Source organism: Rattus norvegicus, chromosome 9 (assembly GCF_021556685.1).
Source record: "Rattus norvegicus strain SHRSP/BbbUtx chromosome 9, alternate assembly SHRSP_T2T, whole genome shotgun sequence".
Classification (NCBI taxonomy): domain Eukaryota; kingdom Metazoa; phylum Chordata; class Mammalia; order Rodentia; family Muridae; genus Rattus; species Rattus norvegicus.
The window spans coordinates 26151981-26179433 of NC_141542.1; the positions used below are offsets into that span (position 1 = coordinate 26151981).

Consider the following 27453-nt stretch of genomic DNA (forward strand, 5'->3'; position numbering starts at 1 on the left):
TTACAGGAAGTTCCTGAAATGAACCAGATAAACTATGCCACTCACACTCTACCTACTTTATATAAAGTGTTTCCCTCAAGGTTGTGCATACACTTATCTACAATGATGGTATCCAGGCTTGTGTAATCTACTCAGTAAGGCAAGGAGCAAGTGCCTATGGGATGTTTACATTGTATTGGTTACTGTGGTTCCAAAGCTGTAAGACTGTGCCTCTCTTCCAGAAACCTCCTCTTCTTTCTCAGATGTGACTCTGAATGGTAAGTTGAACATCCCAGGAGCCATAGGGCAGCTGCCAGGCCATCACACTGCATTTCCTGGGACTTTTCTCTAAGAAGTATATTGTGGTTTGAGTGCAACAAGCCCCCATAGACTCATAGGGAAGAGTGGACTATTGGAGGTGTGGCCTTGAGGAAGTAGGTATGACCTCATGGGGGGAAGTATATCCTGCTGGTGGAATTTGAGGTTTCAAAAGCTCGAGCCAGATATAGTGTCACTCTCTCTTTCTGTTGCCTGCTGATCCAGATATAGAACTTTCGGCTACCTCTCCAGAACCATGTTTTCCTGTGTGCCACCATGCTTCCTGTCATGGCAATAATGGACTGAACCTCTGAAACTGTAAGCCAGTCCCTTTATATGAACTGTTGTGGTTCAGACAGACAGTGGATGGAGATCAAGGACACTTATGGGAGAGCTGGGGGAAGGATTGATGGCCCTGAATGGGATGGGAATTCCACAGGAAGACCAACAGTATTAACTAACCTGGACCTCTGGGAGCTGTCAGAGTCTGAACCACCAACCAAAGAACATGCACAGGCTAGAATGAGGCCCCCAGCCCATATGTGGCAGACATCAAGCTCAGTCTCCAAGGCTGCCCTGCCTGGCTTTAGTGGAAGAGGATGTGCCTAGTCTGACAGACTTGATGCACCAGGGTGGGGATACGGGGGTGGGGGGGGGAGAAGACAAGGGGGGAGGGATGGGAGAGTACTGTGTGAGGTAGGATTAGGAAGGGGCCAGCAATTGGGATGTAAGTTAATTAGTTAATTAATTAAAAAACAGATTACCGTGGCTATGATGTCTCTTTACGGCAATAAAAATCCTAAGACAACCATCTTGCATTCATACCTAGCACCAGACGCCATGGAAAGCACGGATGGACTAGAACTAGAGCATACTCAAAAATCTGAGTTCAAGGGGGAGACTTCCATGTACCTCAACGAGTCCTTTAAACCTTGGCCAACAGCCTAACTCATTGTTCAGTGTATGTGTGTGTGTGGGCGGGGGTGGGGGGAGTTCTGAGAGCAAAATGAATGCTACTAAGAGCCACTCTGGGAGCAAGAAGCAGGAATCATCCTCTCCTAAGCAAGTCAGCAGCAGGACCATTCCAACGAACCTCTGGGCACGCACTCTCTCACCCGAGGAACAGATCGAGGGTCGTGGAAAGTTTGGTCTCTATAAACCTAGTTATGTTATGTGAATGGTTTTGCTTTAATCCCAGGTGTGGGATATCGGGCTGCTTCAGTTTGCCCACAGCTGTCAAGTGGGATTGTCTCGTGCAGTAGAAGGGGCGTGGTCTTTGCCAGCTGTAGATAGTTAATTCTGGGGACTCTAGAGAAGGTATAAATGCCAGAGTCACGAGAGGGGTGGAGGCATGCTGAAGAGGAGGAGGAGGAAGGGGGAGGAGGGGGAGGAGGGGGAAGAGGAGGGGAGGAGGAGGGGGAGGAGGGAGAGGAAGGGGGAGAGGGGGAGGAGGAGGGGAGGAGGAGGGGGAGGAGGAGGAATGGGGAGGAGGGGAAGGAGGAGGGAGAGGGGGAGGAGGAGGGGGAGGAGGGGGAGGAGGGGGAGGAGGGGGAGGAAGAAGAAGGGGGAGGAAGGGGGAGACGAGGAGGCTTCTGCTCCCTTGCTGCTCCTGGTTCCTGTTGCTACAGTTAGAAGAGAAGAAGTTGGAGATGTCCTGACAATGAAAATTGGACGGGCCCGGAGGAACACAATGACTCTAACGAGTACTGAGCACAGAGCTTGCTGCTTTGACTAGGCTGCTGGGCCATCGAGCTCCTGGAATCTACCAGCCTCTTGCCCTCTCCCAAAGCTGGAGTTCTATGCCCAGCTTTTATATAGCTGCTGGAGATGCTAGTCCTATTGCTTTCACAGCAAGCTATCTTTACCTCAGTCCCAACAGGGGTAAAGTAAACTGTACTTGTTTTTACAAACTAAAGGCAAGAATGATCCAGGCCTGGTGGCTGCTAGGCATTAATCCCAACACTTGAGAGGCAAATGCAGGTGTATATCTGTAAGTTTGAGGCTAGCCTGGTCTACAGAGTGAGAGTTCCAGGTCATCCATAGCTACATAGTGAGACCCCATCTTGATAGATAGATAGATAGATAGATAGATAGATAGATAGATAGATAGATAGATGGATAGATGATAGGTGGTAGAAGATGGATGGATGGATAGATAGATGTTAGGTAGGTAGAAGACAGATAAGTGGATGGATGGATAGATAGATGATAGATAGACAGACAGACAGGCAGGCAGGCAGATAGATAAATAGTGGTAAAGACATGGTGAAGCAGTTGAAGTGATACACCCAGTTCAGCCAGCATAAAGCCCAGGATAAAGGTCTTTTCATCGCAGCAAAGCCAGCCCCTGCTCGGAGATTGGGGCGTCCTCTGGGACCAGAGTAGTCTTTAGTTCCTCCCATCTCCTCCTAGTTTGGGGCAACAGAAATTAGACATTCCTTCCTACAAAATAGTAACCAGATCTAAATTCCACCTCTGTACTTTTCTGATTCCTAAGCATTAAAATGCTCCACTTTTCAATCACACTATTAGAATTTACACTAATCTTTCTTCCTCCCAAGTCTGGACACAAAGAACTTCTCCAAAGTCCCAGTTCTTCAGCCATTAGCGCCTGAGAAACTACAACTCTAACTCAGAGACAGACCGTGCTTCCTATGGACGGCTGCTTCCTTTGTGCCAAAACCGTGCACTTTGCTGAGTGGTTTTTTTTTTCCTTTTTTTCGGAGCTGGGGACCGAACCCAGGGCCTTGCGCTTGCTAGGCAAGCGCTCTACCACTGAGCTAAATCCCCAACCCCTGCTGAGTGGTATTTTATCAGCTATGACAACCTTGATTTGCTGACATACTGTCATGGTGGCCTCCCACCACAAAGACGCAGTTTAGTATTGAAAATGAGACCCCTGACCCCTAAAGTCCAAAATCTTTACTGCTTAGGCCTTTAAACGGTTGCCAGCATCAGTTCGGTTTTGTCTCCCTGCCTGCCCCACACCCCAAAAAGTTCAGTACAAGCTCGTGAAATAATCCATGTTTTTCTTTACAGCTAGTGGAATTTCACTTTCGTAAAGAAATTCTAAAAGCCTCACATTTACACAACCAGCATTTCTGTCTGTTCCAAGAAAAATTCAGGGTCGTCATTAATGGGAACGTGTATTTTCCCATATGTCTAGAAATGTACAGTGCTGAGCTAATTAACTTTATATACGTCTCAAAAAGGAAAAAAAAAAAAACTCGACATAAGCTGAATCGACAAACATGCCAGCCTCCATCCCAAAACAGAAAGCACAAAGAACGCAGTCTGTGGCCATGTTTGCAGAGGTTACACCTTTCAGAGATCATGTAAGCTAAAACAAAGCTAAGCTAAACACATCTGAATATGTGTGATACAGTTAAAAGAGAAAAGAAGCAACGTCAACTATCTACTTGTTGCTGAGTGGAAATGGGTTACCCATGGCTGTTTCCCAGCCCTCCCTCCTGGTGGCAGGGACCCGGGACCTGAGTGTGCTGGACGAAGTCTCATGGAAGGGTGATGAGCTCATCCCCCTCGCTGTCTCTCAAGTCTGTGCTGCTCTCGGGAACGAGGAGGTGAACAAAGACCGCGGGGCAGGTAGAGAGGAAAGTCATTCATAAATGTTACCCGCCCCACAAGTTCCCTTTCCACAGAACGCCCTAAGCACACACCTGGTGCTGTGAGTCCTTAAACAGCCAGTTCACACCGAGCTAAGGCACAGTTACTAAGTTACTAAGTGCTAAGTACTCAGTTACTAAGTACCACTCTGCTTTATTCTTTTAATTCGTTTTCTTGTGTTTTAGTCGGGAAATTTCAGGGCAGGAAGATGGAATCTCTCTGACTGTCACAGGGACCAGAGTCACCCAGTGCTTCTCTTGGAAGGTGGCCGTGATTGTGTGCAACCAGCCCGGCTGACAAAACGTGTCATCCCCAGAAATACAAACGTCTTGCGGCAGGACTCCTGAGGCAGGACATGCAGTTGTCTCCAAATGTCAGCTTTCCCGTTGAATTTCACTGTGCTTTTGAAAGTAAGCTAGAAATTGATTAAGTTTTATCTTTATAAAATGACAAAACTAGTTTCCTCTGGGACCATGGCAATCTAAAGTGATTACAGATCCCACAAAATACTAAAAGCCTCCCAGTGATACATGTTTAACAGTCTGTGGGTGCATGCCCCGAGTCCACCATGCAGCCTCTCATGAGGGACATCTGTATCACACCAGCTCTTCCCAAGGCTTACTGAGTAGCACAGAAAGGTGTAACAGTCGGAGGCAGGGAGGGCTCAGGACGTGCTCACATGTGAATCCACGGTGGCATCAATAACATGCACGACACCTGCAGAAGCTCATGGCAAACAAAAATGGAGCTGGCAGTCAGGCTGGAAACCCACCCTGGCTGAGGAACCATTGGCAACTGCTGGCTGCTAGGACAAGGGGGTGTTGGCTTCCTTTTACGGTGTGGCCCACGGTAGGTTATCCACACTCCAGTGTATAGCCGCACAAAAGTGTACAGACAGCACAAATGGGACTCAGTGGGTTTTAAAAATTTGGAGATACAGAGTTAGGTGGGTGGACTGGGGGAGTTAGAAATTGGGAAATGATATGACTCTCTCTCTCTCTATATATATATATATGTATATATAAATATATATACACACACATACATATCATACACATATGTATACATATGTATGTATACATAATGCATATGTGTATATAAGTATGTATATTATACACATTATGTATAATACATACATACATACATACATACATACTTAGACAAAGTCTAAAATGTCGACAAATTTATTGACGTTTCTAAACAAAAAGTTTAATGTTTGGGCTCTCAGATAATTCAGAGAGTAACAACACTGGCCACCAAGTCTGAAACCCAGTATCTGGGATCTACATGGTAGGAGGAGAGAAAAGATTCTGCGAGTTGTCCTCTGATCTCCATGTACACTCTATACATGCACATACACATACATGTACACACACATAAGTAAATAAATGTAATAAAGGTTAATAAAAGTTTAAAACTCACGGATATTTAAAATAACAGATAACAATGCTTTCCGTAATGGACCAAATGAGCAGTTACCCAGAACACGACTTAACGAGTGACCGAAATGACACACCCAGGCAGCGCACTGTCCCGCAAGGGCAGTGACCACATCTCATCTACGTGTGGTAAGAGGATTGAATGATGCAGGCATATGGGATGGAAGCATCTAGATTCCAAAGAGCTCATACCCTTGGATTCCAGCCTCACAGTGTGTAAAGACAGGCAAAAAATTAATCTGTAATCTTAGACAGCAAGTCAGCAGTCGTTCTTGAAAGGGCTGTTGACAAAGCTGTCTTTTTACACCGGTGCTGATGGCCCTTTGTGAACTCTGAGCTGTCCTCACAGGTACTGTGTGCTTTTCTGTTTGTAAATTAAACTCTGGAAAAACCCCAGAAAGCTTCTTAGTACTTCATTTCCCCACGCTGTTTTTTTCTGTGATAAGCTCACCAAGCATCCAGACCGGCCTTCAACTCACTGTATGCCCCGAGCTGGCCCCAGACTTGGCCTTCTCCTGCCTCAGCCCTGAATGTGGGAATTACAATCACAGGCTACCACATGCCTCTTTGCTTTTTAGAGCCAAACATGTTTTGTTTGTTTTTTTTGTTTGTTTTTTGTTTTTTTGTTTGTTTTTTTTTTCCTGTTTTTCAGAGCTAGGCAAGCACTCTACCACTGAGCTAAATCCCCAACCCCTGGTTTTTGTTGTTGTTATTGTTCCTGTATCATTTTCTTGTGCCAGTTTTTAAATACTTCTTTGCTTAAAAAAATAAAAAATCCACAGTTAATAGCACTGTGGCTGCTCCTCCAAAGAACTGGGGTCCAATTCCCAGCACCCTCATGGCAGCTCACAATCGTCGCTAACTCCAGTTCCGGAGGATCCAATGTGCTCTCTTGGCCTCTGCAGGCAGCAAGCACACAAGGGGTGCGCAGAGAACATGCACCCCAAACACCCACACACGTAATTTTTTATGAAGTGGTTGATTTTTATATCTATACATTAAGTGTGCATGTGTGTGTCTTGTGCTTGCACCATGGTGTGTGAGTGGAGATTAGAGGTCCTTCTCTTCTTCTACCACATGTGTTCCAGAGGTCAAGGACAGGTCTTCAGGCTTGGTGACAAGCAGTCTTACCTCCCGAGCCACCTTACCGCCTCCCAAACACTCACATTTAGTATGCTGTCTTATCTTGGTCTGTTCCATTTATGCTAACTCAAAGAATAGAATGCGAGCTTCTTAAGCATTTAATTGAAGTAAGTTTAGGGCTAGGAGAATGGCCCATCCAATTAATGAAGCTTTATTCATTTAGTTGGCCATTCCAGATAAGAAAGGCCCGGCATGTAGCAGGCAAGGCTTTGGCAGGCGTGTATGAGGAAAGCTTCAGGTAACTTACATCCCAACAGGCAGAGAAGACAACATATCAATAAGGCTGTGCGGCGAGTAAGAACTTATCAAAAAGCCCACAGCTTCCCGAGTAGTCTTTAGATAAAGGTCCATTTCTTATGGATATGTGGTGGCCACACTGAGAATGAACACATTACTGGCTGTTTTCTCTCCAGTAAGGAAGGCCTCTTGCCACCTCACGCAAGACCACTTCATTTTTCTCTATTAAATGTGCTTAACTAAAAAAAAAACTCATGTTAGAGAGAGAGAGAGAGAGAGAGAGAGATAGAGAGAGATAGAGAGAGAGATCTTTATTTTGGGCATTCTCCAGCGTACAGCTGTCTAATACAATATTTTGGTCCCAGCAGCACACAAGAGCTCTGAATACACCAGCTGGAGTATGTGGAGTTCTCCATGCGCTGAAATTCTCACCAAGTTCCTGCGAAGGCAGAGACAATGAGTTAGGACAATGACAGGAAGCTGAAAAGGCCAACCAAGTCTCACTTGCAAAAGAAAAGGCTCATTTGGAACTGAAAGCGTGCTGCTGGGTGGAAGAATGTTACACACACACACACACACACACACACACACCACACACATACACACCACACACATACACACCATACACACACACACATACACCACACATACACACACCACACCACACCGCACACACAGCACACACATACCACACATATACACACACTACACACACCACACCACACACATACACACACCACACACACACCACACACCATACCACACACATACACACAGACACCACACACACCACACACACACACACACCACACACATACACATATACACCACACACACCACACCATACACATACACACACCACACACACCACACACACACACCACACCACACACATACACACATACACCACACACATACACACATACACCACACACACCACACCATACACATACACACACCACACACACCACACACATACACCACACACACCACACCATACACATACACACACCACACACACCACACACATACACACCACACCACACACATACACCACACACACCACACACACACCACACACACATACCACACCACACACATACACACATACACCACACACACCACACACACACCACACACACACACCACACCACACACATACACACATACACCACACACACCACACCGCACACATACACACACCACACGAACCGCACACATACACACACACCACACACACACACACACACCACACACATACACACCACCACACACATACACATCACCACACACATACACACTACACACACACACACACACACACACACACACACACACACACACACACACAGATCCCTCGGTTTAAACCCCAGCACAACACTGCAGGAGTCTCTTTATAATAGCCCTCAAAGCAAGTCCACTTTCAGTTACTCCTCCTCATCAATCCTTCCCATACATGTGGCCATTTCCTTTTGACTACTCCTCGTCCTCCACACTCTCGTTCTGTTAACCATGGCCCATACATGTTTGACCACAGGTGATTCACCTGAAGGTTCTGTCCAGTTTGTGCTGAAGACAGTAAAGATAGAATTGTACAATTGTGTGACTTGGGACCTGAACCCTGTTAAATTCAGCCTGTGAACAGTGGCGGGTGGACACTGCTCTGCTTAACGTTTTAGACACCTACTGCTAGAGTAAACGTTTTTACAGTAGAATAAGTCTTTAGAGACCGTACTGTGTAAATGGCCTATTTCTCTACTCAACTAGAAAACAAAGAAAAGTCAATTCTCTAAAGCTGCTCTTTTGTAAATTCTAAGACCGAACTGTGTTAGCAGTAATCATGAGCAGGAGCGCCACCTACTGGCGAAAAGGCATTTAAAACTAAAACTATTTGTGCTGTCGTCCAAGCTACAGGACCAGTCTTTGAACTAAAGTGTTGGAAACGGTGACATGGGCTGGCAAGATGGCTCAGCTAGTAATGGCACTTGCTGATAAACCGCAGAACCCAAGTTACTGTGGAAGCAGAGAACTGACTCCCACAAACTGCTCTCTTCCTACATGTGATCCCCTCTTCCCCAGTAAATACCTAAGTGTAATAACAATTTAAAATAAAAAATACTACCTGTTTTTGTATGTTCAATGGCTTCAGAGAGTTAGTGTAGTTTTAAAATAGATTTTCTTTTATTTTTAATTGTGCATGTGTATTTGTGGAGGTTCGTATGGGTGTAGGTTTCTACCCTTGGAGGCTGGAAGGGGGCACTGGAGCCCTAGAGTGGTGGGCAATTGTGAGCCACTCAGCACAGGTACTAGACGCTGGACTTGATCTTATACATGAGCCGCAAGTATTCTTAACCGCTGAGCCATCTCTCCGGTGCCATATTTACACTTTATAAAGACTGCCCAGGTTGAAGCGGGTGTCTGTTCAGGAAACCGCAGTCTAAGGTTCTGGTAGAGCAAGCGGCATCTGCAGGGAGAGACGGCAAAAGTGGGCAGCACAGGGTACACTGGGAGCCTGAGCCCTACTGCCTACCACCTGCCTACAGTTAGACAGGCCCTGAGCCACCCGGGAGACAAGGAAAGATCGATGCCTCGAAGAGCAGGCAAGTCCTGAGGTAAAGTGGGACTGCACAGCAGTCATGGCGCCTGTCAACGTAGACTCCTCAGGAAAGCAACACCTCTGTGCCTGGTAAAAAAGCCTCAGAGGTGCATGGCATGACACACAGCTTTCAACTTGGAATCCGTGAAACAGCTCCGGTATGATATATCATCCTGTCGTTTTACCTTCGGTAAGTTACGTTTCACTATTTCACACAACACACATACACACACAATACACGCACAGGACACAAATACAACACATACACAACTCACATATACACACTATATACACTACATACATACACACACTATACAACACACCACACACACATACCACAACACACACAGTACACATGTACATACAATACATACACACATACATACACACATATACACCACACACACATCATACACACACCACACATATATACCACATATACATACAACACATAAAATACAGACATGCATACAGCATACACAAACATACAACACACACATACCACAACACACACAGTACACACATACACACATACAAACATACATATAACACACAACACACACATAAACACAGTGCTCACACATACATACACCACATATACATACACCACATAAAATACACACATGCATACGACATACACACATACACACAACACACACATACATAGACATACACACATACACACATCACAACACACAGTACACACATACATACAACACATACACACATATATACACACATATACACCACACACACATCATACACACACCACACATATACACCACATATACATACAACACATAAAATACACACATGCATACAACATACACACAAACACAACACACACATACAACACACACACACACACACACACACACAGTCTCATCAGACAGCTGAGAGGAATAAATGTAATGCTCATGGAAGTCCCTGGCCAACAAGACTGAAGTCTCCTCCTTCCCAAACCACCTAGAAGGCTTGAGAGTCCCAGTCCAATGCTCCCCTGGCCTGACATACAAGAGCTGTACCAACTATTATTTCTATGCCACAGTCATGACCTAGTTCTAAATCTGCTCTTAGTTAAGATCTTTGGCTGCTGTTACTTTCCAAATGATGGTAAAAGTAAGCACGGCTTTAAGCGGCTCTCGCTGCTGCTAAATCCCGTTTGTTACACTTTCCAGAGCCAACGTGCTCCCATTCCTTTTAAGGAATAAATCTAAAGTTCAAGACTCACTGTCACGTCTCCTTTAAGAGTGCTGAGTGGAGTTTAAAAGCGGCAGTCTATGCTCTGTGGTCTCTCTGTTCAGCACACCACTAGACAGAACCATGGGAAGCACAGACAAGAAGGCCATCAGGAGGTCGGACTGAGGCAGCATGGGAAGCTGCAGAGAATGCTGCAAACTCTTAAGTCTTCAGGGAATTATGCTGCTGTGGGAGAGCGCGTGCTTGCTTCCTCCCACTGCCCAAGGCTCCAGATCACCCATGACTGAGAGAGAGGCAGACTGGAGTGGGCACCGTGGCTTTCTGCAACTCAGCTGCTTTGCCTGTCCCTAAACCTCAAGTTTCCTAGTGCTAAAGATGCCGCTCATTAGACTGCCTTAATCACATAATACACATAAGGGACTTGTGTAGCAGTGGCCATGTATGTCAACTATCGATAACAAATGGTTCATTAGTTGTTCTTTTTCTATTTTAGGTAATATATGCTCAGAGAAAAAGTGGGATATTACACAGAAAAGCCACATTGCTCTCTTGTAACTTATTAACTTCATATTTTAAGATGCCCCAGAAAACTGTTTTTGAAGGGTCTGAGTAAATTGTTTTTAAAAGGCCTACCTGACTGTGGATGTAGCTTAGTTGGTAGACCATGGGCCTAGCAAGATGAGGTCTGAGATTTAATTCCCAGTTCCAATAATTAAAAAGAAAATAAAGTTTTCTTTTAAATAAAAATCATAACAATTTACGCTTACTACCAGACACAGATGAATAATCCATTTGTGTATGTGTTTAGTACACGTATGTGCATATGTGTGGCATATGTATGTGCATGTGTGTGGTGTACATATGTGTGTATGTGTGGCATATGTGTGTACATGTGTGTGGTGTATATATGCATGTATGTGTGGCATATGTGTGTACATGTGTGTGGTGTACATATGTGTGTATGTGTGGCATATGTATGTGCATGTGTGTGATATATGTATGTGCATGTGCGTGTGTGTGTATGTGTGTTTGTGTGTTGGAGATCTCTCTTAGTTGCTCTGCATCTAAATTTTTAAAAATTTTCTCATATATTACATCCTGATTGCAGTTTCCCCTCGAGCCCCTCCCCATATTTCCCTCCCACCTCCCCTCTCCCCCAAATCCAACCCCCCTCTGCCCCCTGTCAGAAAAGAGCAGGCCTCCCTTGGACATCAACCAAACATCACATAACCAGCTATAATAAGAGCCGGCACATACCATCCCATCACGGCTGGACAAGGTAATCAATCCAGTAGAGGAAAAGGGTCCCTCAAGAACACCAAGTTACTCAGCCAGAACAAATCCACAAAGGACCTAGGTCAGACCTCTACAGGCTCCCGTGAGTCACAGTCAGTTGATTCTGTAGGCTCTGTCCTTCTGGTGTCCTCCTGCTCCTCCACCGGACTCCCTGAGCTCCCCCTAATATTTGGCTGCAGGACTGCGTCTGCTCCCATCAGTTGCTGGATGAAGCCTCCCTGGTCTCTTTGACAATGATTTTGCTGGGCCTTGGTCCCAGAACACCCTGTTCTTCGGACCAGTGTGGCCTGCACTTGAGTGGGGAAGTCCACTGGAACTGTGCTCATCTTAATTTCTGAGACAAGCTCTCTCACTGAATCTAGAACTTCAGACTGGACAGACTGAGCCAACATGAGCTCCAGGGACCTCCTTGCTTTCACGCTGTCATAGCTCCATCACGTGTGCCTTTTCCCCAGGTTTTATGACTGATTCCCCCTAGTGTAACTGCATACATTTCTGTACATTCAAGAATAACTCGCATAGCAACTAAAAGTAGATAGCAAAAAGCCTCATTCCTCTGTGTCCCAGAGGCTACCAGGCAAGAATATGTCTACAAAGGTACAAGGAGCTCTGTGGGCTTTAATGAGATGTCTACTTTGCTCCAAAGGGCCAGAATTAATCCTCGAAGGAGAAGACTGCTTCCTAATAGCCATGCAGAACTCCAGTTATGCACAAATAATGTTGGCGGGCCTTCTGAACCAACTCTGTAAACGGTTACTGTTTCCTCCCAAAGACTTCGCTACTAAAGCTTTTCAAACTTATAATAAGGTTGGCTGTCATGTCAATGTGTGCAATATGTTCTATAAATGCAAACTGTGCAAGTTACAGACGGCTGCCGGACTGAGTGACTCAGACTTTTTAGGCAAAAGAACGTCCTAGACGAGGAAGGACAGGAGCGAGACCTTTTGTTCTGCCTTAACGCTTTACTGGGACCCTGTCCCTAGCAATAAAATACAGACATCCACTAAGTTGCAAACAAACGGGACCAGCTGTGCCTTGGGACAAAGGCTGTTTCTTCTGCACTTGGATTCCAGCTTCAAGCTGACTCCTGCTGATAATATCGCCCCTCACTGCATTCTTTTCCCAAAGAACTAGAGTTTGTTTGTTTTTGGGCTTTGGTCACAGTCTCTTCCCTTACTCTTTAGGGATGTGACCCCGTGTAAAATAGCCCCACGCTTTGTACTTGTTAACAGTGAATAAAATGTAATGAGCCCCTAGGGTCAACCGCGGAATTAGACTTCCAGCATAGGTTACCCACACAAACACCAAAGTAAAAAGTGACATTATCTCTGAGACTGCGTAACTGTATGTAGGGACAATCGTGTAAAGCACCAGGACTCAGGCCCTGCCTTGAGGCCTTAATCTTCTGCACAAGACATCTCAGGGCACTTGCAGGTCCCCGGTGTTAGACAGAGGCATAGGCATGGCTTCAGATAGAAAGTGACAGAAGTCACCCACCCCAACCCCCATCAAGGCTCTTCTTTTTTTTATTTTTTTATTTTTTTATGAAATGCAATTCCAGGAGTGTTGAGTATTTCATAGACTGGAACGGAGAGTATGCTGAAAGGCTCCTGCTGCAGCAGGAGCCCTGGTGACTAGGGTCATCCCTCAGATGAGGGTCACTGGCTTTTAGAGGATTCTACACTTAGCAATGTGAGGCAAGGACCCTACTGGCCCTGGAGTCTTATTTATGGGCCAGGTCTAAATTCTCTGCCCCAATCCTCCCAGCATAACACAGGAGCTACCCCTAAGTGTTACTGTTCCCAGAATGCTTCATGGTAGTGCTCACTGAGCAGGATTCATAATCTTCCCAGTCACCCCAGCTCTGGCTCAGCTGTCTCCGAGAGATTTAAAGCACACTAGGGGAATTCTGGGAAGGGGTAGGTGACCGATTCTGTCTTAACCTGTTGACTCTACCTCTAGGAACATTCCAGAACCATTGCTGGAGTATGTGTGTGTGTGTGGGGGGGGGGGGTCTGGAAACTGTTGCTGGGGAAGTCTGGAAACTGCTGCTGACCCATTGTCCAGGAGTCAGGGCAGCTTCTGAGGCCTGGACTTGGTTGGACTTGCCCAGTTCTTGGTGACAGAGATTTAGGCCTAGTCTCCTGAACTGCCAACTTGAAGCCTGCCATGGAGTCAGCCTGGCCTGTCTCAGTGCTGGCCGTGGTAGTATTGCATTATGAGGACATTTTAAGCGGAAGGCTGCATAGGCATTCTGGTCCCTAGAAGATGTCTAAGCCTCATTAAAGTCAGCGGTACATGGTCACCATGATGTCCTCAGGCCACTTCTGGGCCCATTCATACAGAGATTTGCATGGGCATGTCAGCCCCATGCCGTTACACCTGGTCATGAGGGGATGGACGGCCATGTTGACCCCACGCCAATTCCACGCCCAGTTCTAGCATCTGGGTGATGTGGTGCATTTGGCCGCTATGCTGCTTATGAACCCATTCGTGTGAATGGGTGCACTGACGTTGGTTCTGTGCCATTCCTAAGCCCAGTCACACGGGAGGGTGTGGGGGAAGCTTGTACCCAATTCCACTTCTGAGCCTGGTCACCTTAGTAGGAATTTGGACTCTGCTTTTTCCAATATACAGGTGTGTATATATTAGCCTCCTGCTGTTTTTCTTTTACCTTTTTACTTATTCTTCTCTCATGGAGCCTCCCCCTCCATTCCTCCTGCTCCCTGCTCCCCATTTCCCCCTTCCCCAGATACACCATTCCTCCATTTCCCTTCAGAAAGGAGCAGGTCTCCCAGTGATATCAACCACCACAACAAGATGCAGTAAGACTGGGTACGAACCCTCACATCAAGGCTGGGCAAGGCAACCCAATAAGGAAAAGGCTCCCAAGAACAGGGAAAAGAGTCAGAGGCACCTTCCCCAGTGTTAGGAGTCCCATAAAAACCCCAAGCCAAACAACCAGAGAATGTGTGCCCCGTGCCATTTTCAAGCATAGTAAAATGCTGGGGTATATAGGCATGGTGGAACCCATGCAATGTATGAACCAGCCATATAATGAGGTTTCTGGGCATGATGGCCTCTATTCCCTGACTAGTCGTGTGGGAAAGTGTATAGGCATGCAGGCATTGTAGAGCGGGGTTATGTGGGCACATACCACTTGCCTGTTGTAAGGGGAGATCTACGGGCATTTTGACCCCATGCCACTTTCTATCCCAATCATACTGGGGTTATATGTTGGCCGCCATGTCATTTCCAACCCTGGTTGTATGTGGGGCTGTGCAAGCTTGTTGGTCCCATGACATTTCCAAGACTGGACATATGGAGGAGTGTCTGGACACGTTGGCCCTCATGAAATTTCCACGCTTGGCTATCCATGCAGGGCATACAGCTATGTTGGCTCCCACACTGTTTTCCAGTCCATTCATATGAGGAGAGGTACGAGCATGTTAGTCCCCATGCCATTCCCAAGCCCAGTTATATGAGGAGGGCTACGGGAATGTTGGTTCCCATGGCATTTCAGAGCCCAGTCTTATGGGTAAGGTGTTTACACATGGGATTCCATGGTATTTCCCATCCTGGTCGTATGATGGTGTTTTGTACATACTAGCCCACATGCCCTTTCTGAGCCTTGTCATGTGGAGATGTGTATGGGCATAGACACCCATGCCATTTCCGAGTAGTGTGATAGGAAGGTTTTAAGGGCATACTGACCCCATGTTATTTCTGGAGTGAGTGAAGAGGCATGTGCTGGCCACCAGTGGGAATTTGGGGAGCGCTCTGAACCAAACTGCCTCCATCTTTATCAGGACGGCTGAACCCATGTGCAAAGTTGGTCACAGCTGGGCCTGTGGACTGCTCTGCTGACCCTCCCTCTCAGAAGGAGGGGGTAGGGGGAGTCTGAGTATCCAGCAATTCCTCCCAGCCAGCTGTATGCAGCTCTGCTCTAAGTGCATGTGGTCCAGGGTCTTGAGGAGGGTGAGGGTATATAGGCTGGGAAGGACTAGGGGAGGGGCTCCATCTCTGTCGCCACGGGGAAGTCACCACCCTTGCTGGGCGAAAACCTTCCAGTGCAGATACTTTATGGTCACCCATGCTCCTGCCTGCGATCCCTCACCTAGACTCTGTAAGTTAACTCATTACATTCATGGATGTATTCCACTTTGGGGGAAGCAAACTTTTTGGTTTGTCATTGGGATCTTAGAAAGAGTAGAGAGAGCTGTCTACTTCCCCAGCTCCCACCCCAAGAGAGAACTCTCATGACAGGCCCCCTCTTCCTCAGCCCAGGGCCATGGTCTAATGGAGGGCGTGGTGTCCCCAGGGCTGCCCTCTCTCCTCAGGAGAGAAGGAACCAGGGCTGGTAGGAGAGAGAGAGAGAGAGAGAGAGAGAGAGAGAGAGAGAGAGAGAGAGAGAGAGAGAGAGAGAGGAGAGACATAGACACAGACACATAGACATAGAAAAAGACAGAGACACAGAGAGACAGACACAGAGAGAGACAGACAAAGAGACAGAGACATAGAGAGACAGACACAGAGACAAAGACAGACACAGAGACACAGAGAAGGATCCTGAGGCAGTATGACCCACTGTTCCTCCAGTCCCACCTTCTAGATACTTACTTACACTGTCTCTTGCAAACTCAGCTGCCTCTGGGTCCCTGCAATGACTCTAGGTCATAGCACTGAGGGACCCCATTTGGGGCCTTCTTGGGAGACTTATAGCTTGTTGTTTCTCCCTGAGGCCCAAGGGAGACAGGGTAACATAAGCTGTTCCACCTGGGTCCTCGCCTGGAGCAGGGGGATAGGATGCATGGAGACCTGACGGAGGCTCAAAGGCTTCGTGTCCCTCTAGGGGGCCAATTGAACCCATAGCTTTGGAGGACAGCTCCACACTGGCAGGAAAGACCTGAGAGGTCATAACCCACCTGGCTGGGAAAGGCTGGAGCGTACTTAGGCCACAAGCTGTGTCCCAGGCCCACCAAGCCAGTCATATCAAACACCAGTCAGAGTTCTCAGGCAGCCGAGTTCCCATCCCACCAGCCCTTCCCCCTCCTGGCCACTCCAAGTCCACACTGCTGAGCACAAAGACAAAGCAGAAACTCTTCATGCAACTGCAGCTTCTGTGTGGGAGGAGAGAAGTGGAGAGAGCAGGTAAAGAACAGGAGGCCAGAGAGCGGCACAGCAGGGCCTGCCAGCCTCCATGCCTGCACGGAGCACACAGCATCTCACATCTACAGTGAGAAGCAGATGCCCCCATGCCCGCCTCTCCAGCCTGTGTCCCCTCACATTTCCTGCCAAAAGCTTGGGCTGGCTTTGACTTCTCCCATCCTCGTCCTCACCATGGACACGATCACAGACCCCATCCTGGGCTTTGCTCCATCACCAGCCTCCTCCTGTTCCTTTCCCCACCCTTCTGCTCCCACACTCCACTTCCACCACAGTCTCCCAGCTGGAAGTGACTCACCCAGGTCTGTGGCCACTGCCTCACCTGCCGGCTGTCCCCCAGCCGGTGGACAGATCCATGCACCCCACACGACATAGGGTGACCCAGCTGGACAAGTACTGCCAGGTCGAGCAGTTGGTATTCCCACAAGATCAAGGATATCCAGAAAAGACGGCCAGGCTCAGGTTGCCTTTGTCCCATGTAGAAGGGAAGGGTATTTGAGGGGACCTCTCCCCCAGCTCTGGGCATGGCCACCCACTATGGCCTTGTCATTCCACTCCTGTGCTAGAGGTGGCTGGTGCCTAACCAGCTCTGGTGACTAGACAGAGCGAGGCTGGCACATCAGGCTGCTGTCACCCGTGGAATTCTTGTCCCTTCTGGTTTCACTTCTTGGACTCTGACCCTGGCAAGGCTGCAGGAACTTGAGCAAAGGCCTTCATCTTTCTGAGCTGGTTTGCTTGGTCTTAAATTGGGCTGCAGACCTGGCATGGGAGTGATAAGAGGCCACTGTGGGGCCACACTGTGGGTGGGAATGTCAATCCCTGAGCATCCAGTGGATTCCGGACTGGATGAATGGAATGATGAATCATGACAGAAGGTTGTCATGTGAGCATCTGGCCTGCAAACCTCAGAGGTCTCTTCCCTCCCTCTCTCCTTCCCTCCCTCCTTCCCTCCCTCTCCCCACTCCTCTTCCATTTTCCTTTCCACTCACGCTTTGTTTTGTTTGTCTTAAACCTGGTTTTTATGTTGCCTAGGCCTCGAACTTTTTGAGTAACCTTGACCTCCTGACCCTCCTGCCTTCACCTCTCAAGCGCTGAGATCACTAAGTGATGGCCTGAATAAGTGGGATGCTTGTGAGGGGTGAGCCTTGAGGGGAGTCCTGGAAAGACAAGGCAAGGATCTAAAGGATGCTGGGAAGGGGTGGGGGTTGGGGGTAGGGTGGGGCAAGCCTAAGTCATCAACTGTGTGAGCCTGCCACCTGGTGGTCAGTTCTGGGTCGTGCAGGCGATACTGAGGGCAAGGGCGTTTGGGCAGCTTTGTTTCCTGGAATCCAGGGCTGCAGGAATTCTGGGCTTTCTGTCCACACCATCTCCACACAACAGCCCTAGGTACTTTTAAGACAGGTTCCACCTCATCCTGGTTCTGGACAGGAAATGGGTCTGGAGGACAGTGTCGGGGCAGAGGGATGCTGATGCACTGGGAGAGTCTGTAGGGCCAGGGGGGATATCCAAACCCCCCACCCCCGTGCATCAGCCCCCAAACATAAAAATGCACACACTCCCCAGTGTCTGGTGAAGTGTAGAAACCAAGTTCAAGTGTCCTGAGGCACAAGGTGCTGCCTGTAGGAAGCTTGGAGTTGTGTTACAGATATTACTGCTCTCAGGGGTCACACCCTGTGCTACCCTCTGGGATGCTATCGCTGGCTCCATTGCCCTTCAGGGTAAGGCTGCCTCCAAGGCAGCTTGTCCCCATGCTGCCCTTACCAATGGTAATGATGGTGAGCATGGAAAAGAAGAAAGAGCCTACAAACTCCCAGCGTCCCTTGCTGCTGTATTTCCCAGGAGGTAGGTCCCATCTTTGTATGCTTGGATGGTGTCCTGGGATGGGCCCCTGTACCCTCAAGACAGCCCCTCTTCCATGTCTATGCCCGCACCTACAACCATACTCTTAGAACTTCCTCCTGGAGGGAAGAAAAGAGTTCCCTCCGAAAGCTCAGGAAGGTACAGGATTCACAAGCCCAGTCCCCAAAGTTAAATTCCACAAAAACAACAGAGCTGCCTACAAGTTATGCTGTGAGCTCTGGGGATGCGAGGTGTCACCCATAATGGGGCGAACTTCTCCGTGATGCCGCTGCCTTTGAATCATCTATTAGCAACTCCAATGAACTCCCTGGTTCATCCAGCCAGAAGTGGGAGGGATTGTGTCTTTGGTCAATTAGTTCCTGGTGCCCTTCTGGCTTGAAGAGACCTTTCGTGTGTCCCCAGGAAAACTTACACAACAGCGATCGTTCTGCAGTTTGAGGAGACACTGGCGCCCTCACGCTTCTGCTCGGCCAATTTGTGGAAGAAGGGGCCTACGTCCTCCAAAGCTACATCATCCCAATCCAAAAAGAAGCCAAGAAAGAGGTAGGCATAGGAGGCCCGCAGGTGCAGGATGACCGGGCGGTTCACGGCAACTTGCACTTTGCTGGAATAATTCTGACGAATCTGAGAGCTCACAGCTGATCCTGAGTATGGGGCTAACCTCGAAGACGGTGCTGGCTGGTCCTAGGAGCTGAAGGCAGCAAGGAGATGGTCCCAAAGACTGGGACTGGAGAGACTTGTAAGGCGGCTGGAAGTTAATAGAGTGTAAGTCCCCAGGTCTGTTCTGTCCAAACACTGTTGAAGCAAGACACAGATCCATGGGACCTCCAAAGCACTGCTCTGTCTCTTTTCCTACTAATCAAGGGCTTCCCAGAGGAGAGATCGTGGGAGTAAGTCCTGTTTATCCTAGAGTCAGGTCCCGGTGGGTTCTAGGATATCTCCATCATGGGCTTACTTACCTGTCTAGCTCAGTCCTAACCTCACAGGACACTTTGGGCAGATGTTGCAGAGGATGACAGAGCTATGACCTCAGCCTCCGGTGGAACACAGGAGAACTGGATTACCTCCGCTATGGGACCATCAAGACTGCTTCGGATACGAAGGAGGCTGTGTGGGAGGCCTTCAGGTTTTTTTTTTTTAAGATTTATTCATTTATTATATATAAGTACACTGTAGCTGTCTTCAGATACACCAGAAGAGGGCATCGGATCTCTTTACAGATGGTTGTGAGCCACCATGTGGTTGCTGTGAATTAAACACAGGTCCTCTGGAAGAGTAGTCAGGTGCTCTTAACCGCTGAGCCATCTCTCCAGCCTGGACTTCAGGTTTTACACGTCTCGTTTTCCTATCTGTAAAGCAGGTACTAACTGTGGGGAATAGCGGCTGCCTCGTTAGGGATTCTGCACTGTGAAACGCAGAGATGACGGGCAGAGGCAGAAGGCTCTGCGGAAGGAAGGATGCTTTAGCCGGTCTCCTCGGAGGTCTTCCCAGAGAAGACATTTAGGAGGACAGGACAACTGGAGCAGAGGGAGGTCATACTGTGCCTTGGACATAAAATCCTGGGATTCTAAGGAACTTCCACATAGGTACGCAGGTCTACACAAAAGCAGCCTCCAGGTGATTAAACGGCCCCAGCTCTTGGCTGTGCATTTATGTTAAGCCCTGCTGAGCCTCCGTTCATCTCTTATGGGGGTGGTGAAGCTACTGAGGAATGGGGGCTGGGCAAGGGAGAGGCCGCACGGGAAGCATTGACTGAGGTTGGACAGACAGTTGCCGCTCCGCTTAGCCCCAGATGCAGCCCAACCAGCCTGACCAGCAGTTTGGAAATCAATCTCTACTCATCCCCCTTCTGCCCTACCCCGAAGGGAATCTGGCTTCAGCTTAGGGACTTGAGAACCTGCCTCTCTCTGTAACGGGAGCAATGAAGGAGTGTGAAGATTCCTCACTGAGGCGTTTGTGTCTAAGCTCCGATCCTGTCCTCTTGGCAGAGGGATGTGGAACAGAACAGGGACAGGATGGGAAGAGTGATTTGTTCAGTTGCCAGCCCATGGCCCACACAGGCTAGGAAGAGCTCTCCCTGGGAAGCCCTGTCAGAATGAGCCTCCCTGCTCCTCACCCTGAAGCATCTTCACCCACTGAGGAGCTGTGATTCAGTGACCTCTGCTCCATCCTTTCATCCCTGCCAGGGTGCAGGTGGGTAGGTTTCTGCCCTTAATATCCAAATACTTCAGGTAAAGTGATCTTAGCCCTGGGTCCAGCCCAGGTCTGCCAACTCTTAGCACCCCCCTCCTCCGTCCCCCTCCTACCCCCCTTCACCTTTACCCAGGGCCTAGCCTGGGCAAACATACTTTCCTCGTTAGAGTCTGGCCATGCCTCCAAGGTATTTGCCCCTCCCCTGTTCTTTGAAAGAGGCTAGGTGTGGCCTTTATCCTTGGCCCCTAGTCTAAGCAAGTCCCACCACATGGGGCTGAACAGACCAAACACAACCCTGTCCCCACCATGACCCCACGTTGTAGCTTGTGACCCAGGGAAGCACTTCTCTGTATTCTTCATGGCTGTGTTCTGGATGCCTCTTCCCACGGTGTTAGTCTGCCCGTTCGTTTCCTTAAAGATGCAGCCCTGCTCCTTGCTGGAGGGAGGCTCTTTCTGCTGGGTCCAGTCCATTCTAGTGGTTACGCCTCCCCTCCCAGCCACACAGCCCTGTTCTTCACAAGCCTGCCTACTCCACCTCTCTCAGCACTTCACTATCTGGGGTCAGAGCCCTCTTCATCCCTGCAGTGAACATCAAGCCCCCCAGCCCCCCATTGCTTCTTTCCTCGGCTGGTTCTGCTAGCCCCCTTACCCAGATCAAGGGGACTAGCACTGAGCCTTCCAGACGCGTGAGATGCTGTTCTGTCGGAGCTCCCACTAGTAGAAGCTGCGACTGGAGTTCTGGACAGCACGATCTTTCAGTGCCCAGGACACACAGATGCCCGGTGCCAAGTAAACCAAGTAGGATAGTAACAGGAGCCCTGACCCTGGCACCGGCCAATCTCGGCCCAGCAAGTTGTCTCAGGAGATCACGGAGCCCGGCAGGGTGTCTGGGGAAATCTTGGAGACCGGCTGGGTGTCTCGGGAGGTCTCGGAGCCCAGCAGGGTGTCTCGGGAGGTCGCGGAGCCCAGCAGGGTGTCTCGGGAGGTCTCGGAGCCCAGCAGGGTGTCTCGGGAGGTCGCGGAGCCCAGCAGGGTGTCTTGGGAGGTCGCGGAGCCCAGGTGTGCTGTGGTAGTGGATAGGAACCAGGAATGGCCAGGAGAGGCCGGGAAAGGCTCTTCTCTAAGCAAGTGCTTGTGGGTGGCCTGTTTCCCCTGAGGGGTGCTCCAGGGAGCAATAGCCCTGTCTACCCTCAAAGATCCAATCCCAGGGACAAAATGAGAGCTCACTGGAGAGTTGGACTGCCCATTCCAACACCACAGGAAAGGAGAGGCCACAGGTCAGGGAAGGAAGGACCCAGACCCCCGCCTGCCCCGAGCACTTCTCCTCAGTGAGAAAGACACTTGCAACCCACAGTGCAGAAGAGAGACAGCCAGGTTTATCGTCACAGGGCTCCTGTCTAAGTTGTCACACCAGGGACTTCCTGCAAGTGCTTGTGCTCAGTGCCACCCTGGTTTCCCCTACAGTACTCGAAGAGCTCAGCTGGCTAAGGTAAGTGTGTGTGGGAGGCAGGAACATGTGGACCCAGATTTATCCTTGCTGCTCTGGAAGAGGTCTCCGAGTCCCATTCACTCAGCGCTGCCGGAGAGATCAGATTTCAGTCCTTTGCTGAGTGGCAGTAAGTCCTGGGGGTGGGAAATCCCTCGATGGATGTGGGCCCTTCCCAGAGACTCCCCCAACCTCTTGGTCTCTCCCCACAATTGCTGCAAAGACACAGGCCCTTAGAACACCCCCCCCCTTGCCACTGGGGAGAAAGGAAGTCCAAGGAAGAATTAGTTCCTAATCTTTAAAGACTGGTCTGTCGGGCCACGCTCTGATGGCGGTCACTGCTGGAGCTTTGGCCATTTCGTAGGGCCGGTCCTCGATCGGTACTGTGAAGACTTGGTGCCTCCCTCCTTTGTCCTCTTCACCGGTCTGCGCATCGTCCCCAAGGGCGCAGGCCTTCCGCTGGCTGGCAGCATGGGCAGGGAGTCTCGCCATTACCGAAAACGGTCAGCATCTCGAGGTCGCTCTGGAAGTCGGTCTAGGAGTCGCTCACCCTCTGACAAAAGAAGCAAACGTGGAGATGACAGGCGTTCCAGGAGTAGAGACAGAGACAGAAGGAGAGAGAGGTCTCGGAGCAGGGACAAAAGGAGATCTCGGTCACGGGACAGGAAACGCCTGAGACGTTCCAGAAGTAGAGAGCGTGACAGAAGCCGAGAGCGAAGAAGATCTCGAAGCCGGGATAGAAGGCGCTCAAGGAGTCGGAGCCGGGGCAGGCGGTCCCGGTCCTCCAGTCCTGGCAGCAAAAGCAAGAAGGCTGAGAACAGGTCTAGGTCCAAAGAGAAAGCAGAAGGTGGGGACAGCTCCAAGGAGAAGAAGAAAGACAAGGACGACAAGGAGGACGAGAAAGAGAAGGATGCTGGGAATTTTGACCAGAATAAGCTGGAAGAAGAAATGAGAAAACGAAAAGAAAGGGTTGAAAAATGGCGAGAAGAGCAGCGTAAAAAGGCGATGGAGAACATAGGGGAGCTGAAGAAGGAGATCGAGGAGATGAAGCAGGGGAAGAAGTGGAGCCTGGAAGATGACGACGATGATGAAGATGACCCTGCCGAGGCTGAGAAGGAAGGGAATGAAATGGAGGACGAGGAGCTGGACCCATTAGATGCCTACATGGAGGAAGTGAAAGAAGAGGTAAAAAAAGTTTAACATGAGGAGCGTGAAAGGCGGCGCAGGAAATGAGAAGAAGTCCGGACCGACTGTCACGAAAGTGGTTACTGTGGTAACGACCAAGAAAGCAGTAGTAGATGCCGACAAGAAGAAGGGAGAGCTGATGGAGAATGACCAGGACGCCATGGAGTACTCCTCGGAGGAGGAAGAGGTGGACCTTCAGACGGCCCTCACAGGCTACCAGACAAAACAGAGAAAGCTTCTAGAGCCAGTGGATCATGGGAAAATTGAGTATGAGCCATTCAGAAAAAACTTTTACGTTGAAGTTCCAGAATTAGTGAAAATGTCTCAAGAAGAGGTGAATGTGTTTCGGTTGGAAATGGAGGGCATTACAGTTAAAGGAAAAGGTTGCCCCAAGCCAATTAAATCATGGGTCCAGTGTGGAATTTCCATGAAGATACTGAATTCCCTCAAAAAGCATGGCTATGAAAAGCCCACACCAATCCAAACTCAAGCAATTCCTGCTATAATGTCTGGACGAGATTTGATTGGCATTGCCAAGACAGGAAGTGGAAAAACCATTGCTTTTCTTTTGCCCATGTTTAGACACATCATGGATCAGAGGTCATTGGAAGAAGGAGAGGGACCAATCGCTGTCATCATGACTCCAACTCGAGAACTGGCTTTACAAATCACTAAAGAATGTAAGAAGTTTTCGAAGACCTTGGGACTGAGAGTGGTCTGTGTGTATGGAGGGACAGGAATCAGCGAGCAGATTGCTGAGCTGAAGAGAGGCGCTGAGATCATTGTTTGCACACCTGGCCGGATGATCGACATGCTGGCAGCTAACAGTGGTCGGGTCACAAATCTTCGAAGAGTGACATATGTTGTTTTAGATGAAGCAGACAGAATGTTTGACATGGGTTTTGAACCACAGGTCATGCGCATTGTGGACAATGTCCGTCCTGACCGACAGACAGTTATGTTCTCAGCTACTTTCCCAAGAGCTATGGAAGCGTTGGCCCGCAGGATCTTGAGCAAGCCCATTGAAGTTCAGGTTGGAGGCCGGAGTGTGGTTTGCTCAGATGTGGAACAACAAGTGATTGTGATTGAAGAAGAGAAGAAATTCTTGAAATTGCTGGAGCTTTTAGGCCATTATCAGGAGTCAGGATCTGTCATTATATTTGTGGATAAGCAGGAACACGCTGATGGTCTTCTGAAGGACTTGATGAGAGCTTCCTACCCTTGCATGTCTCTTCACGGAGGTATTGATCAGTATGACAGGGACAGTATCATAAATGACTTTAAGAATGGAACCTGCAAACTTCTCGTAGCCACGTCTGTTGCTGCCCGTGGTCTAGATGTGAAACATCTCATTCTTGTAGTAAATTACAGCTGCCCCAATCATTACGAAGATTACGTGCACAGGGCTGGGCGGACTGGAAGAGCAGGCAACAAGGGTTATGCCTACACCTTCATCACAGAAGACCAAGCTCGATATGCTGGGGACATCATTAAAGCTCTTGAACTGTCGGGGACGGCGGTTCCTCCTGACCTAGAGAAACTATGGAGTGACTTCAAAGATCAGCAGAAAGCTGAAGGAAAAATAATTAAAAAGAGCAGCGGCTTCTCTGGCAAGGGGTTCAAGTTTGATGAGACAGAGCAGGCTTTAGCCAATGAGAGGAAAAAGCTACAAAAAGCTGCCCTTGGCCTGCAGGATTCTGATGACGAGGACGCCGCAGTTGATATTGACGAGCAGATTGAAAGCATGTTTAATTCCAAGAAGAGAGTGAAAGACATGGCTGCTCCCGGCACATCCAGTGCACCTGCTCCGACTGCGGGCAATGCTGAGAAGCTAGAGATCGCCAAGAGGTTGGCGCTTAGAATCAACGCTCAGAAGAACCTGGGCATCGAGTCTCAGGATGTGATGCAGCAGGCCACAAATGCCATCCTCAGAGGTGGCCCTCTTCTGGCTCCCACCGTGTCTGCAAAAACCATCGCAGAGCAGCTTGCCGAGAAGATCAATGCCAAGCTCAATTACGTGCCTTTGGAGAAACAGGAAGAAGAGAGACAGGAGGGTGGGCAGAGCGAATCTTTCAAGAGATACGAGGAAGAATTAGAAATTAATGACTTCCCACAGACGGCGAGGTGGAAAGTTACCTCTAAGGAAGCCTTGCAGAGGATCAGTGAGTACTCAGAAGCCGCCATCACAATCAGAGGGACCTACTTCCCGCCTGGCAAAGAGCCCAAGGAAGGAGAGCGGAAGATCTACTTGGCGATTGAAAGTGCCAACGAGCTGGCTGTGCAGAAAGCAAAGGCAGAGATCACCAGGCTCATAAAAGAGGAGCTGATCCGACTGCAAAATTCATACCAACCCACCAACAAAGGACAATACAAAGTATTATAAACACCGGAGCCACTTTGTACCCGTGCTGTCTGTGACGTTTACAGTGTATTGTAAAGTAAGACTTTTAAAATTCTGTCTTGCTTATTTTTTAAGTACAAGAAACCAGTGTTTGTTCAAGAGGTCATCTGTAAGTACTACCCTATACCCATCCAAACTCCATTTAAATCAGAGCTGTTTTCAGAGTGTGATGTTCTTCGATGTAAACCTTAGATACCAACACTTTAAATATCTGGAGACATTGGGATTTTGTACTGAATGCAGTAATAAAGTGTGTCAGGCACTAAGGGAAAAAAAAAAGACTGGTCTGTCCTCTCTTCAGGCCCACAGTGCTGAAATCTGGCAGGATCAGGTGTGGATGTTCCCATGGGAGCCTAGGCACAGGGAACTCATACTCTATAAAGGCTCCTGGGATCTGCTGTCCCTCCAGGGTCTCAGAAGGAGTAATGAGGACAGGGATGCGCTGAGGATGGAGGGAGGTGATGTTCAGGAGGTGTTAGGACACCCAGAAAAAGTCCTGAGCCTTCTTCCGGAATTCCCTTCACTTGTGGCCAAGGAAAGCTGGGGGTGCTGGCAGATAGCCTCTGTGTTCAGAGTTCTGAAGCTGCGATCCTACTAAGGATAGTTCCCTGTGTGCCCCTAAAGTGTCCCTGGGTGTGTGTCCAGGTCCTCCCCTCCAGCCACTGCCCTGAGTTCTTATTCTTTCCAGGTTTGTCCTTGTCAAGGCCCTGGGGGCTGCCTCAGTCCTTCCAGAGTGAGGATACAGCAAGAGTACAGGCCTGGCACACAGTGGGGGCTTGTTGAGTCCCTAGCATGTGATGATGAACACAAAAAACCAACTCTCCCTTTGCTTGCAGCCCAAGGCTTCCTGCCAGTCATCCATGTTGCCCCCCCCCACAGGGCCACTTTGAGGGACCCAGGAATGGGGCTCTGAGACCAGCGTGCAAACCTCCACCCATGTAAGTCTTTGATTTTTATCTCTGCACCTCCCCTGAGTTACTCTGTAGGCATTCCTGGAGAATTACTGACCACCTGTCTGGGAAGTATATGGGTTGGGAAGGAAGGGTAGGGAATAGCATGGGTTTGGGGTGGGGTGGGGCAGGATACAAACCTCTGTGTGGGTGGGACTGTACGCATGAGCATGTGACAAGCCTGTGTGAAGTTTCCGTGGACAGAGGAACGTGTTAGACAGTCAACTTAGATGTGAACGTAAGGTTCACACTTGCGTTGGGTCCTTGGGGAACTCAGATCTGGGGTAAGGGTGCGGTCACTGTGATGTCCCAGGTTCTTCTGTGGCAGTGAGTTCTGGGGACATGCTGGGTGGCCCAGAGTCTGTTTTGAACCATGCAAA

At 48.9% G+C, this 27453-nt stretch overlaps 1 long non-coding RNA gene and 1 pseudogene across 3 annotated transcripts; one reads left to right on the forward strand and one right to left on the reverse strand.

Annotated features, from left to right (window-relative positions):
• Positions 1-6586: 6586 nt before the first annotated feature.
• On the reverse strand, positions 6587-12198 carry LOC134480333 (uncharacterized). Of its 2 annotated transcripts, none has more exons than XR_015628997.1 (2): positions 11794-12198; positions 6587-7179 (listed from the first exon to the last, which is right to left on the reverse strand). It is a non-coding gene; the product is annotated as an uncharacterized LOC134480333 (long non-coding RNA). The 2 variants fall into 2 exon arrangements; XR_015628998.1 differs by lacking the exon at positions 11794-12198 and adding an exon at positions 10568-10692.
• A 10662-nt stretch (positions 12199-22860) lies between these two features.
• On the forward strand, positions 22861-26402 carry LOC148003606 (putative ATP-dependent RNA helicase DDX46 pseudogene; annotated as a pseudogene). Its single transcript, XR_015628999.1, has one exon. The product of XR_015628999.1 is annotated as a putative ATP-dependent RNA helicase DDX46 pseudogene (transcript).
• Positions 26403-27453: the final 1051 nt, after the last annotated feature.